Source organism: Littorina saxatilis, linkage group LG17, assembly GCF_037325665.1.
Source record: "Littorina saxatilis isolate snail1 linkage group LG17, US_GU_Lsax_2.0, whole genome shotgun sequence".
Lineage (NCBI taxonomy): Eukaryota > Metazoa > Mollusca > Gastropoda > Littorinimorpha > Littorinidae > Littorina > Littorina saxatilis.
In genome coordinates, this window is record NC_090261.1 from 65,270,629 (window position 1) to 65,281,831 (window position 11,203).

Here is an 11,203-nt window from a genome sequence, read left to right on the forward strand (position 1 = left end):
AAGCTGCCACAATTTGACCAATAACTTGAGCCAACTGTCTGATAGTTGTTTTCTTTTTGGTTATCAGATCTGCACACGCATTCTTTATTTTCAATGCTTTTTCAGATGACAGGGTAACTGACATATTTTCTGAGTCTAACAAGAAACCCAGATACTTCAATTTTCTGCAAGGGATCAAAATAGATTTTGTTTCATGGATGACAAAACCCAATGACTCAAACACAGATACTGTTTTCTGAACATTTAGTTCACATTCTTCAAACGTATCACCTTGCAAAAAACAGTCGTCAATGAATGACGCAGACAAAAAAACCTGTGATCTAAGGCTTGCATACACTGGCTTCAACAGTTTTGTGAAATAGCGAGGACAATTACACAGGCCATTGGCAAAGCAGGTATACTGAAAAAGTTGACCTCTCCATCTGAATTTGAGGTACTTTCTAAATTCTGATCTAATGGATACAGAATAATAAGCGTGACGCAGATCTACAGACGCCATGAAACAACCAGGTGTTATCATATCTGTTGCAGAAGTCAAACTTTTCATTTTGAAATGCTCATATGCAACAGATTCATTAAATCTCTTTAGATTCAGTATCAGTCTGAACGAACCATCTGGTTTCCTGACAAGAAAGATAGGAGAAATAACTTGGTGTTTTTCATTGACACTCTTTTCAATGACACCAAGATCAAGTAGCTTTAGAATTTCTGCATCCATTACTTTCTGCTGATTTCCTTGGACCTGATTTGAACTTGCAGAAATGTTTGACAACTGATCATAGTCAGTAATGGGTATTTCAGCACCCTGAACCATACCAAGTATGAATTCATCTGATGTAATTTTTTGCCATTCTTCAAGATATTCTGTCAATCTACCTGCTTTGAAATGTAATGGTCTGTGTATTCCTTCACTCGATGTACAATCATCACTTACCTTACTTTGTGGCTTTAATCTTGAGATCTTCTCACAAAGTTGCGGCCCCTGCCTCGCTGGTAGCCTCGTGTCCTGCCTCTCTGCGGGTAGTACATAGCACTCCTGGCTCTGCCCCTCCCCCGAGGGTAGTACTGGCTGTCCCAGTTTTTTGCATGTGGAAAAAACTTTCTTCCTTTCACTGACTGGGTGAAATTTTGTCCAAGTTTTGACGTTGAGTCAATTGCAGCACACACATTTTTCAAGTCATCCCCAAAAAGCTTTTCAGTGACAGGAATTTCTGTTGACAACAGTTTTCTGTATTTCCTGTTAACTTGAGGAGCCGTGAAAATCTGGGCTCGCCTGTCCACACTGATATCACTACTGGCCTTCAGCACCAACCCAATAGCGTCCATCAGGTCTTTAACCCGAGTCTTGGCCACAGTGTCTTTATCAACCAGACACGTATCCGTCACACTCGCAAGCGCACATACAGCTCTCAGAAGCGTTTTCTAGATTGACTGTGCCCGTAGATCCTTAGACTTCGCAGAGTGGTCCATAATGTCCCAGATTTCAGAGTTAACACGTGGGACCATGATTTTGCAATTTTCCGGGCGCCTGTGTTTTGTAATTTTTTCTTTTAGCTTTTCGTCACTCATTTTCCCTTTGAACATTGTGAGAATAACCTCACCGAGGTCTGTGTTAATTTTTGGGCCCACATCTTCTTCATTTTCATACTCTTGTGCAATGTCTTTCAAATCGAGATCATCGTTCTTACTCGTGTCGAGTGTGTTTTGGTTCAGGTTTACAAGGCGATTTACCCTTTCATCCAAATCCAACTCTTCGCTGTTCTTGAATCTTCTCTGAGTAAGCACCTGCTCTCCTTCATCATCACAGTCCGTTACTTCACCCTCTTCAGAGTCGAATTTATATCTAGCCTTTCGTGACATGTCCGTGTCGGAAGCACGTTTTGAACTTGATGGTTTTGCCCTCTTCACTTCTGACGTGTCGTCAGATTTTGCGGTTTCAAAAAACCTGGTTATTTCGGCTAAAATACGCTCGTTTTGACGTTTCATAGCATCAAAATCAGACACAGGCATTGTCACTGTTTTTGTCACTGACGTGTCGTCCAGTAATGTTATTTCTGTTTCTTGATCCACATCACTAGATGCATCATGAAGTTCATCTTCGCCATGTGGCCGTTTTTTCCCCCAGTCACGAAGGCGATCAGAGTCAGACATATACACCAGTTAACAGTTTCGGCACTTACATGATACAAAGAAGGAAAACTCACGTGATACCCAAAGCAATTCTGGTTGGACGAGAAATTTCGACGAGCAACCGCTGCATCGTCTGCTCAAGGTGATGGAAGCAATTGAACGGGACGGTGTGTTTTCCTCTACGTTATAACAAAAACCTCACGTTACATCCAAATTAGCGATGGCGTCAACATGCTGTGTTATTGGTTGCAGTAATGGGAGTAACCGACTTAAAAAATGGTGGTCGGAAGATTGCAAAATTCATTACGCAGACCTGTTTACCCTTACGATTTTGGCGTAATTTATTACGATTTTCTGAAAAAAATACGCCATTCCGCTATCCGTGTCAAGACTACGATTTTCATAAATAAAAAAACATTAAAAAAAAAAATTATTTTTTTTATTTTTATTAATTCACATGTTTGGCATTGTTTTTTTCAATGGCAAAATGGGGTGAAAAAGCACAGGACTGACCAGAGATCATGTCTGTCTGATAAGACACTGGAGAGCCTTCTAGTGGGGAAGTCTCGCCCTCACTCATTCGGCAAGCGCAAGTACAGCAGAGAAGCGCTTGACACACTGAAAAAGGCCTACTACGAGCAAAAGAAAAAGAATCAGTGATGCATGTGCTTTTGATGTGATCTTCTTTGAAATTATGATGACTACAAAAACTGACTGATGTGGTTTTTTTGTGAATGATAGATATAGGTGCATGATTGCGTTTCGCAGACACAGTTGTCATGTGCGTTGTAATTGGCGACGAATGCTAGATGATTACTATTTTTGTGCCAGGATTACTATTTTTGGGGCTGAGCATTACTCCAAAACACTTATGGGGGTAAACAGGTCTGATTACGTGCCTCGACGGTCGTTAGTGTGTGGTTGCGAACTACAAGTTCAGGTGGGCATTTGTTATCGCCTGTGTGTCGTGTTTTGACAAACTTTTAGTACGACTGATGTGAGCCGAATTTATTGGGGAAAGTTCAATGAATGCAAAAAGGTATGCCAAATAGTAGTGTGTCATGTTTCCTTTGCGTTGGGTTGTGGTGAAATACACAGCGGTTATCTGTTTGCGAGTTGCCTGGAACACGGTTTTTTAATAACATCTCTCGATCTTCACATATTTTGTCATGTGAATAAGAACAGAACAAGTTCGTCAAACATATTTCTTATGTTATCTGCATTGAATGAATTTACAACGTCCTTCTTGTTAATTGTTTATTCATAAAGACTACTTGTACTGAAGAAAATGTTTCCGGCCTTTCAACGGGTGGAGTAGTGCGCCGGAGTAGTGTCCCTTGCGTAGAAACGTGGGCGAATAACACGATCTGCGCGTGCCGCGGTGAAATCAACCGGAAAAGGAAAAAGACAAAAACATGCCGAAAAACGATATGCGCATCACCCGGAAAAGGAAATAAGTCGAATCTGCTCGCGATAAAAGAAGTGCGCATGTGCGAGATCTAAAATGGCCGCGGAACTGTTAACTGGTGTATTGGCCTCAAAAGAATAGGAAAACTATAACAAATACTCCAGACTTACTTGAAAGAACACACAATCAACTCTCAGCTCCAAAGATAGACACAATAGCTTGCGATGAACTAAGAAAAGTTTGGATTTACGTCGATTTTGTCAGAGCAAAAATCGACACACGTTCGACCGCCATTGAACGCGCATGATATGACCGTCCACGCATGCGCGTATCTCGTATAAAAACTGCGTGAAGTGGAATTATGATCCCTCAAGCAACTTTGATGCCGCAAGTAGTAACTGGAACAAGAGGAAGGCCACTTGTACCTTTGATGCCGCAAGTAGTAACTGGAACAAGAGGAAGGCCACTTGTACCTTTGATGCCGCAAGTAGTAACTGGAACAAGAGGAAGGCCACTTGTACCTTTGATGCCGCAAGTAGTAACTGGAACAAGAGGAAGGCCACTTGTACCTTTGATGCCGCAAGTAGTAACTGGAACAAGAGGAAGGCCACTTGTACCTTTGGTGGCCTTCCTCTTGTACCTTTGTTGCCACGAGTAGGACCTCGAACAGCAGAAAGGCCGCTTGTACCTTACAGGCCCCATACATGTGTGTGCACAGTGTCGCGCCTCTTTCAAAACAAAACAACATTTACAAGGCATATGCTGACTCACACAGGAGAAAAACCGCATAGGTGTCCGCACTGTGAGACTTCTTTCCGTTGGCGTCACACTTTGAAGAGGCACAATTTGATACATGCAGAAGGACCACATAAATGTTCACAGTGTGATGCTAGTTTTAGTTTAAGTAGTACTATAAAGACACACGAGTTAACCCATTCAAGAGAAAAAACATATAGATGTTCACAGTGTGATGTTAGTTTCAGATGAAGTAGTACTTTAAAGACACATGAGTTAACCCATTCAGGAGAAAAACCATATAGATGTTCACAGTGTGATGCTAGTTTCAGACTCATGAATTCTTTGAAACAGCATGAGTTCACCCATACAGAAGAAAGACCATTTGGTTGTACACGGTGCACTGCCTCCTTTGCTTGTTAAAGCACTTTGAAAAACCACATGGCAACCCATGCAGTACATAAATGTACACACTGTGATGCTTCTTTCAGTTCAAGAGCCTCTTTACAGCAGCACATACCCTTTGTACTGGAAACTTGCATTCTCCCAGTAAGGTAATACATTGTACTACGTTGCAAGCCCCTGGAGCAAATTTTTGATTAGTGCTTTTGTGAACAAGAAACAATTGACAAGTGGCTCTATCCCATCTCCCCACTTTCCCCGTCACGATATAACCTTCGTGGTTGAAAACGACGTTAAACACCAAATAAAGAATAAGGAAAGCAGCACATACTCACTCATGCAAGAGAAAGACCATACAGATGTACACAGTGTAACAAATCTTTTACATCGCAAAAGATCTTAAAGCGTCACACGCGCGCGCACACAGGAGAAAGAACACATAGATGTACACAATGTGATGCTTCCTTCGTTTGGCAATGTAGCTTGAAGAAACATATGATGACTCATACAGGAGAGAAACCACATAGATGTGCACAATGTAACAAATCTTTCGCACAGCGAGGCAAACTGACAATGCACACATGCTCACTCACACAGGAGTAAGACGACATAGATGTCCACAGTGTAGTTTTTCCTTCTCTCAAAGGCAAGGTTTGAACAAACACATGTTGTGTCACACTGATACAGAAGACAAACCACACAAATGCAGTCAGTGCAGTGGCTCCTTCCTTCTTGCGGATACAGAGCTTGATACAGCATATGCAAATTCATTATAGACACAAGTGAATGAAATACTACAAGTAGATAACACTGTTCATTGGCTCTATCGACGCCCGTTTTTGACTCACATGCGAAGCAAAAGTGAGTCTATGTACTCACCCGAGTCGTCCGTCCGTCCGTCCGTCCGTCCGTCCGTCCGTCCGTCCCGGCGTCCGTCCGTCCGAAAAACTTTAACGTTGGATATTTCTTGGACACTATTCAGTCTATCAGTACCAAATTTGGCAAGATGGTGTATGATGACAAGGCCCCCAAAAACATACATAGCATCTTGACCTTGCTTCAAGGTCAAGGTCGCAGGGGGTCATGTAAAGGTCAAGGTCAAGCATGTGAGTCGTATGGGCTTTGCCCTTCTTGTTAACTGCTTGCTTCCCTTTATATGATAAATCGCCCATAGATCGTCGTTCTCCCGAACTAACTCCTTAGTATGTCATCAAGAATAGAGGATTTTGGGTAGTTTTATGCAATGACGTCAGCACCTTTCGGCGATTGGTCAATGCATTTCATATCAATGATAATGTCAATCACGCTTGAAATTATCGCTACTTGATATTGCTTTCCAAACTTATACAAAGTGACAGGGAGCGTGGGGTCAGTTATGAACTGAACTAGCCCCGAACAGTGAGATATAGAGAACAGTACACAAATACGAACGGAGAGACTCGGAAACTCAAGTCAGTCGTCGCCACGCTCGAGAACTCAAGTGTAATATTTGAAGTTAAAAATCTCCCTCGCCAACAGTGCGACAGAATAGCTCAGTTGGTAACGCTCTCGACTGGCACTAGTCCTTACTTTTGTGGTCCCGGGTTCGATCCGCTTCGACGGCAATTTTTTTTCTGAACTCGTATTTCTTGTATTATATTTGTTTGCTTCATTCCAAACGTTTAGGATTATGAAATGAATCGAAATAATAAAAAGTTGCATAATTATTGAGTACTTCCAGCGGAACAATATCATCCCCAGAATTGTCTATTCATTTTTTTTTTAAAGTAACAGTCGGCTTTGGTGAAAACTGATTGCCCTATAGGCAACAACGCGACTACATGTAATGATGACATCAAGAAAACGTACAAAACACAAATACGAACGGGGAAAACGACGAGTCAACAAATGCTCAATTCGAAAACCCGGCGCGCGCACGTGGCTGTTATTGTTGGCAGTTCAAGTCTTAGTTTTCACGCCTAAATGTAGTAAGCGTTGTGGCGGGGGTAAGGCGTTTGCCTCCGAAGCCGGCGGTCTCGAGTTCGAGTCCCCAAAGACTTTTGTAAAAACATAATTTTTTCTTCTTTTTCGAACTCATATATGCTTGTATATTATTCTTTTTGATTTACCCCAAAGGTTTTGAGTCAAGAATTGAAAATCGAATATAGTGCGTGAGTGCTCTTGAGCAGCTTTCCCACAATCCCCGATTTTTTTTATTTTTTTTTTATTTTTTTTTATTTTTATTTTTTTTATAGTACGGGATATCCCCAAGGAAAGGTCAAAGGGCATATGTATCACCGCGTGTTGACTGCTGGTAATAGTAGTTAATTACTTCTAGTATATTAAACTTCTGTTATATATGATGACATTTTATCCCAAATGCGCGAGAGTGACCACCCCTATGATATCAAGACAGTTCACTTCACAAGTTTACGTTACGTAATGTTTACGTTATGTAAATAAGGTCTGATGGAAATACAGCCTGACAGAATCCTCGTAACAACTTTTTCATTGCTCATATAATTATAAAAGTCAAGGCAAAAATCAATGTCGGTAGTATGTTGCTCCTCTGAAAGAATTTGTGAAAAACTCATAATTTCTATTGCGCTTTTGACGTCAGAGATATGACTTTAGAGAGAGGTGTCGTCACTATTGCCCCCCGTGGGTTAGGGGGAGTCCCATATTGGTTGGGACGAGAAAGACTTTACCCGATGCTCCCCAGCATGTCATAAGAGGTGACTAACGGATTCTGTTTCTCCTTTTACCCTTGTTAAGTGTTTCTTGTATAGAATATAGTCTGTGTTTGTAAAGATTTTAGTCTAGCAGTATGTAAGAAATGTTAAGTCCTTTGTACTGGAAACTTGCATTCTCCCAGTAAGGTAATATATTGTACTACGTTGCAAGCCCCTGGAGCAAATTTTTGATTAGTGCTTTTGTGAACAAGAAACAATTGACAAGTGGCTCTATCCCATCTCCCCCCTTCCCTCCGTCGCGATATAACCTTGAATGGTTGAAAACGACGTTAAACACCAAATAAAGAAAGAAAGTCGTCACTATTGCCATTCCAACTTCAGCACAGACACAGGGCAAGATTTATATTTATTTCTTTTTATGATTTAAGATACACAAAAGACGCAAAAACTGATGCTGTGACTAATCGTGGAAGATCGTAGCAAAGGTTCCTAATTTTGTTTTCTAGTTACGTAGTAAGTTACTTACCGAGTTATTTGTTTATTTATTCATCAGTTGTAAATACAAGTCCCAAATCATAGTAGAGGGGAGAAACTTTGCATTTTAAAATACACACCTGAAGCTGAACTTTTGTTTCTAAAGACGGAAGAACGAAAGGAAAGGTAGAGATAAGAAAGAACAGACAACGTACGAGATGCTCAATGTGTGTGTGTGTGTGTGTGTGTGTGTGTGTGTGTGTCTGTACATCCAATCCTAAAGGTTAGTTCAGTTTTCTGTTGTGGTAACGTTCCTTTCACCGGTCGTGTGTTTTGTAGTTTGTTAAATAAATGTTTTCTTAGTGAGCCTTTTCTGCACATGTGTTGTTTTTATCTTCTGTGTTTGGTTTGGTTTTCGTCTGTCACTTTCTTATTGTGTGTGGGTGTGTCACGTGTGTGTTGTCTGTGTATGGTATGTTTGTGTGTGTGTGTGTGGGGGGGGGGTGAAAAAGCAGTATATTGTATACCAATAGATCAAGATCTATGTCAATCAAAGAATCTGTACATAAAACTAGCACCACATTCGACGATGTGTGAGAGAGTGAGCTACAGCAACATAAAAGTAATGTAAACAAAGAGTATGGTGCTGGGGGATGTAAAGTCCTGGCGGCTTTCACCTTCCTCCCAGTGCTCAGTGGCTGCAACTTCTGTAACATTCAGGATTTCTTCATCAATTGATTTATGTTACAAATTGTATAAAGGAAAGAACGAAAGTGATCATGACTTGGAACATACTTTTTCCTCCATTACACGCCATACACACAGCATCCGTTACATCATTGCACCCCGTTCAACACTCTCTCCTCATCAACTCGGCCTCACTCTCAAGGCCTTTCAAAACACTTTTCGCTTTTCATTGCACAATGCAAAAACAAAATAAAACCAAATTTAAAATGAGTTGCGTCATATGTGAAGCGATAGAAAAACATTTATTCAATCTATCAGCCTGAACTGGCCTAAAAGATCAACACTTCATTCTGTATTTTATACAGCCAACACTGAGACGACATGTACTAACTCTTCGCCTAAACCCGAAGGCTGACTCGAGACGGGTCCAGTTTGTCTCCGTGAACTATGCGAACGTAGTGCCTAATGAACCTTTATTCTTTAATTGTGAACACATTTTCAGAGTATACATGGCATATCTATGTATTTTGGGTTTCAGGAGATGATAGACAATGGTATGATTATTTTTTTATTAGCCTACTAACATTTTAATTAAAATTTTTTGAGATTTGTAATGACCAAACTCATTGATTAATGTTAAAGTTTTCAAGCTGAAATGCAATTCCATTGTCAGGACTTCGTGGAAATTGCTTAGCCAAAGTGTCAATCAAATTGATCGAAAAATGAGGGCGTGACAGCGCCGCATCAACTTTCTCTAAAATCCGAATATGACGTCATCCAAAAATTTATCAAAAAAGTGGTCTGGGGATATCATCTGGAAAAATTTGTGTGTAAAGTTTCACGAAGATCGATACAGTTGTTTTCTTGGAATCTCTCTCTACACGTGACCCCGCACCCACACCGGCACACACACACCACCACCACCACCCTCGTCTCGATTCCCAGTCTATATATATATAAAAAAAAATATTTAAAAAAAAAACATTTAGCCAAAACTTGACTCAAGGTAAAACCCAAATACACAAGACATGTTAACAATTGCGACAGACGTTGCCAATTCAAAAGAAAAGAAGTGTAAGGCGAAACTACCCCATTTAGTCAATCTGTCCATATAGATATAAATCATGGTTATATGATCCGTGGAACTCACAGATTGAAACTGAATGCACTGCATTTTTTCACCCAGACAATACAGCTTCGTCAATGCGGCCCGCTGCAAGGAAATCTCTGACACTTTTCACGCAGTGGAACTTCTGACGCTGTGCCGAAATTGACAAGCAAGTATAGCGCTTGCGCTTAGCAGGAAAGCGCGCTTTTCTGTATTCTTTTGAACTTTATGAGCTTGTTTGTGTTTTTGGAATCAGGAAATGATAAAATAATGATACAATCTTTTTGGATCGATTTCTAAACATTTCAATCGTAGTCCCTAATTAAGCTATTTTCGTTAATCGTGATCCCATTGATAGAGTAAACATGACATATCTAGATACATTTTTAGATTCAGAATTTAATGAAGAATACTCCCCCGAAATCGGCGTATGCTGCCTGAATGGCGGGGTTAAAACGGTCATACACGTAAAAACCCACTCATGCAAAAACATGAGTGAACGTGGGAGTTTCAGCCATTGAACGAAGAAGAATCAAGAATACGAGGCAATCATTTTTAAATCTGTTTGCGAAAAATCGATTTTTATGACAATTTTAATTAGCAAACTCATTGATTAATTTTGAAGCTTCCGAGCTGCGGCAATGCAATCCCGTCATAGTCCGGACGTTGTCAAAATTTTCTTGAAAAAAATTTCAACCACCTTTGCTGAAAAACGAGACTGCGGCGTGACAGTGCCGCTTCAACTTTTACAAAAAGCCGGATATGACGTCATTAAAGACATTTATCAAAACACTAATGGAGAAAAAAAAACACGTCTAGGGATATCAGTCATACTCAGGAACTCTCATGTAAAGTTTTCGATTAACTCGATCACAACTCGATTTTGACTCTCGCACTCGGTCAAATACCCCCAAGCGGACACGCCAAGAGACAGAGGGGATATCCCCAACAACAGAAGGCGTGGAGAAACGCGCACGGCTTGATGCGAGTGCCAACTAGACACTGACAATGGCTTGTAACATGAAATTGTTCTCGTTGAATACTCGAGGGTTAAGAACCAAAACAAAAAGGAAAAGTTTATGTTTACGTTTTTCAGAAGCAAAAAGTATGACTGATGTCATTTGTTTACAAGAGTCGCATATTACTAAGGATGTCAGTGAAGAATGGAGGAGGGGGGGGGGGGGGTGATTTGTTTTACAGCGAAAGTACCGTGCATAGCGCGGGACAGGGTTATATGATTAAAAACAAGTCGCGTAAGGCGAAATTACTACATTTAGTCAAGCTGTGGAACTCACAGAATGAAACTGAACGTAGTCCGCCGCTAGTGCAAAAGGCAGTGAAAGTGACGAGCCTGCCTTGGCGCGGTAACGGTTGCGCTGTGCTTCATAGCATGCTTGTACTGTACCTCTCTTCGTTTTAACTTTCTGAGCGTGTTTTTAATCCAAACATGTCATATCTATATGTTTTTGGAATCAGGAACCGACAAGAAATAAGATGAAATAGTTTTTAAAACGATTTCGGAAATTTAATTTTAATCATAATTTTTATATTTTTAATTTTCAGAGCTTGTTTTTAATCCGAATATAT